At 31.6% G+C, this 4,830-nt stretch overlaps 1 pseudogene; it reads left to right on the plus strand.

Annotated features, from left to right (window-relative positions):
• Positions 1 to 3,530: 3,530 nt before the first annotated feature.
• On the plus strand, positions 3,531 to 3,663 carry LOC145284316 (U2 spliceosomal RNA; annotated as a pseudogene).
• Positions 3,664 to 4,830: the final 1,167 nt, after the last annotated feature.

A 4,830-nucleotide genomic window follows, 5' to 3' on the forward strand; every position in this document is an offset into this window, starting at 1 on the left:
TTGACTATGAATGATCTGGAAAATTCACTTCTGATTAATGTTTAGTTTTTAAATATGCCAGCGAAGAAATGATTTGTGGCGATTTTAAATGATACGTCTTCTTTTATTGTAAATTGAACTTAGTAATAAGAACAAGATTAAAATAAAACGGTGAGGCATACCCGGGCTTGAACAGGGGTGGTCATTCAATCTTTAGTCGAATGCTCTATCACTAAACTATATCTTCAGATTATGATAAATTTGTTTTCTTAAGAAGAAATCATTTGCTAAGATCTCATTATCTCCTTTCGGTTTTTTTTTCTCGATTTTTTATACCTATCGGATGAATTTTTGTGCAAAACATGTCTAAGAACACTGCCAGACATATATATTAGCTCTGTGTGAAATTTATAAAACAGAAGCTCAACCGTTTGGGTACCTATAAGGAAGGAAGGAATACAGACACACAACGCAAAGTAAGTTTTATATAATAGTAGAGACAGAGATAGATATAGAGATAGATATATATGTATAGGTTAAATTGAATCTGTCCTGGGTGTTTAGTAAAACTGTACCAGGAAATATACACATACACTTACACTCACACATATAACTTTACGCCTTTCCATATCAAAATTGTCATGCAATAGCAAGTAAGGCATTGTTCGACATTATCCAAATCTCCAAAATTGGATCCTCAACTGATATACACAAGACACTTTGAAGGTACTCAGTCATCTATAGTAAATGATATCTATCAGCAGTACTTAAATAAAACCTCTTACATCGTAACAGATTTTATTGATATCAAAAGGAGAAAGGAATAGATTGTTCTAAAAATAGTATTAAGTAAACGTGACACATTATCAGTTTAGAAAGGGTATATCATTACATTATGAAAACCTTGATAATCCTATTCAAACACAGAGGCCGATATCGTATCTATCTTTCACATATATCACATTTCAACACCTTTATAAATGAAGCAATAGTGCCTTTCTCATTTATCAATGAGTCAAGATTATCAGGGCCAAAAGCCATTCGAGGAATGAATCATAAAATGGATATCTTGTCAGCTCAATGCTGAATAATACTATGAGAGGTAATAAAGTCTTCATTCGATTTTTTTTGTAGTTTCTTGATTTTCTAATGGAAAACACTCCAGAAAAGGCGTGAAGCTAATTGGTGTACGGAGCTTATAAGAACAAAAGATTATCGTCGCAAAAACCGTAGATGCCTATTGACAGACAAGGTGGAGCAGAGGAAGCAGGAGATAGATAAGACAATTCTTCATGTTTGTATCATTTTGATTAATCGGACAATTGTTCTCACCTTGGGTGCTATTAGCACAACGTTTCGGTTACTGTACCGTCCCTGCGACCTTCTTCGGGTGTTGAATACATGTTTCCTTTTCTCTAGTAAGGAAAAGAGGCGTTTGCAAGAATTCGAACCGTGGGTTTGGGCGTGGGTCCGTAGATCATAAAAAAAAAGTTTAATCTTCAGGGGTCGCTAAGATATTTTTTAGGGTTTTCCTATGACTCCATTTTACTTGATATCTATGCTAATTGTACATATTAGTGAAAAAATGTTTTACTGAACAGAGGATCGATACCCATACGTATTTTCGTTGTTTTTTTTTTTAACACAATGCAAGGGAGACAACTCCAAGGGAAGAAGGGTTTTTTTGTGAAGTTACCTCCCTTGAGTTGGGCATATGTTTTGTTATTTTTTATTTTTTCTCCTGTGAATTTGTAATTAGGGGGATCCAAATGTGATTAAGTCATATGCGGTGACGGCTAATGATATTGTTATTTTTTACCATATGTGCCCCCTCTTGTGCTAATAACACCCAAGATGGGAATCATTGTCCGATTAATCTAAATAATACAAACATCCACATCTTATCTCAAAAATTCAGAATTGCACAATTCTTCATATTATAATAATCAGTAACATCAAGTGTGTGAAACAGTTGCAGAGAAGGCGTGGAGCAACTCACATTACAAATACGTGCCTGTACTTTATCAAGAATCCTTAAATAGAGCGGAGATTTACATGACAAGCGCACTCTTTACATGGTCTGACAGTATATTTGTAAAAATAGAAAATAGCCTCAGATATGAGTAAGTGTTTAGAGCGGGAGTGAGAACCGATTTTACAAGAAGCAGAAAGAATATTGGATCTAACAAATGCACTCTAGGAAAAGTTTAACGAGACAGAAAACAAACAAAGAAATTTTAGAGTCAATTTCTCCTCAAGAACGGTCTATGAGAATCTTAGGAAGAAAAGAGGCATTCATACGCTTGAAATACAGAGGCTTAATCTTAACAAGATTAAAAAAAAACAACATATAAATTCAGGAATTCGTATATACACTTTACATTTTCCACAAAAACGCACTTGAAGAAAGTCGAGGGTTATATTAATCGAAACGTTGCGATAATAATATTATAAAAAAGTGAGGATAGTTGTCCGAATAATCTAAATAATACGTACATGTTATAATCAACAACAACAATAATAACAACAACAACAACAATAAAAAAATAATAATAATAATAATAAAAATAAAAATAAAAATAATAATAATAATAAAAATAATAATAATTACAATAATAATAAAAATAATAATAATAATAATAATAATAAAAATAATAATAATAACAATAATAACAACAATAATAATAATAATAATAATAATAATAAAAATAAAAGTAATAATAATAAAAATAATAATAATAATAATAATAAAAATAATAATAATAATAATAATAATAATAAAAATAATAAAAATAAAAATAATAATAATAATAATAATAATAAAAATAATAATAATAATAATAAAATAATAATAATAACAATAATAATAATAATAAAATAATAATAATAATAAAAATAATAATAATAACAATAATAATAATAATAATAATAATAAAAATAATAATAATAATAATAATAATAATAAAAATAATAATAATAATAATAATAATAATAATAATGTTAGTAGTGTCGCATCCATGATGAGAGAACGAGGAAAAGAGAATAAAAAAATGTTTTAAATCAGAGTATTTTTTCAAAATTGTAATGTAACATTAAAGAACATGAAATAAATTCACTTTGATAGGAAAACTTTTAGTGAGAGAGATGGAGGGGAGGTGAAAAGAAGGATAGAGAAGGTTTGCATGGCCGAAAATTAGAGTGTGAAAGATACTAAGACAGAAACGCATAAATATAAAATAAAGAGAGGACGAGGGTGAACGGAGAGAGAAGGAAAATGGAGGAAACCATTCTAAAATATGCCGACAGCAATTTAGCGAATAGAAATAATATACTTGTATGGAGGATCAGATGCAAACATTTGCTCATTTTAGTCTGAGAGTGTGATAAATGTCTTTTTTTTTTCAGAAAATAATCTGACACTGATTAAATCATCGCATTTTGATATTTTTGGTATTGTTAAACTTTAGGTTTACTGCTAAAAATTCGCCTGCTGAAGATTAAGGAGAAATCTAAACAACAAAAAGGCAAAAAGTGGAAAGACACTTGGTTTTATTACATCTTGGCCTTTTGGACAAGATCAAAGTGTAGTATCTGTTCTTCAGATGCTGCACTTCATTTTCTTGTTCTCTTTCGGTGGAGGAGAAATCCTTCACGACTGAGACAATTTTTATTTTTGTACCTTTTCTCCGCATTAAAAAACGACCCTGGTGTCTAACTCTGTCCCGTATGGAGGCATAGTAAATAGGTACATCTAATAGAGGCTGGCGTTTTTAATTCGTTTTGGTAGAAAATATTTATTGCTTTCTTTAAACGATGGAACTACTCACACTTATTTTTGCAAGGCCAGAGTGCTCCTCCTCTAAGGGCGCTGACCTATTTTTTCCATTTTCCTATCTTGTATCCCATCCACTCGCTGTGGGAGGAGGTAAATACCGAATTATCGCGGTACAACGCGAGCCAAATACTGTCTAATTAGCAGTCGGAAAATGCCGACATTCTTTTTTTTGTATCCCTTCAATATACAATATATTCATTTCTATCTAAACCTGTTGTTCGAGTCTTTTTATGACCCTTTTCTAGAGCCACAATGGCTGGCGACAAGGTATTCGATATAATAAGGTTGTATTCAAAGGACCCAGCTCAACAACATCAACCTTGCGACAAAATATTCGAACGAGCAATATAGTATTGAATTAGTTTGGAGATGAGTAAATTGTATAATTTTTTATTAAATTATTTAGACAATTATCCTCATTTCTAGTTGTTTTTACGACGTTTCGGCCGATTATTCCTCTGGCTTTCGTCAGGTTTACCGCGACGGGATAGGAATGTCGAATTCTCGAACTACATCCACACCAATTGCTGCCGTCAATAGCTGTTGTCATCTCACCACAGTTTGGTCAACTAATCCTCTGACCAGCTTTGGGTGGGATCGAAACCGCTACCTCTAGCCCCAGGCTCACCTGGAATCCTAGATATTCCGCATCTTTATCCACTGCACCACGAGCAATCAAATTTGGATTTTTTGGTCTTATAAATCCAATTATTTTGAGGATAGTAGTCCAAATAATTAAATAAAAAAAATAAAAATAGAGCAAGATAGTGTTCTCAAAACACTAACAACGAATCATCTACATTGTGTCAGTGCCGTATAATCAGACGATTAAACGTTTATAGGATCAGGAAGCAACTCTGTAAGTTACACTGAACTCTACAAGATCATGAAGGATATCTTTCTAGGAAGCTCTAAACAAAAGGAAAAAATATAGTAAGATTGTTCAACAGGCGAATAGTTATAAATAAGAAATTCGTAATGTAATTTTTTGTTGAACTGAAAAGTGGCTTCTCGAT

Source organism: Euprymna scolopes, chromosome 8 (assembly GCF_053919585.1).
Source record: "Euprymna scolopes isolate OS-2025 chromosome 8, ASM5391958v1, whole genome shotgun sequence".
In the NCBI taxonomy this organism is placed as follows: domain Eukaryota; kingdom Metazoa; phylum Mollusca; class Cephalopoda; order Sepiida; family Sepiolidae; genus Euprymna; species Euprymna scolopes.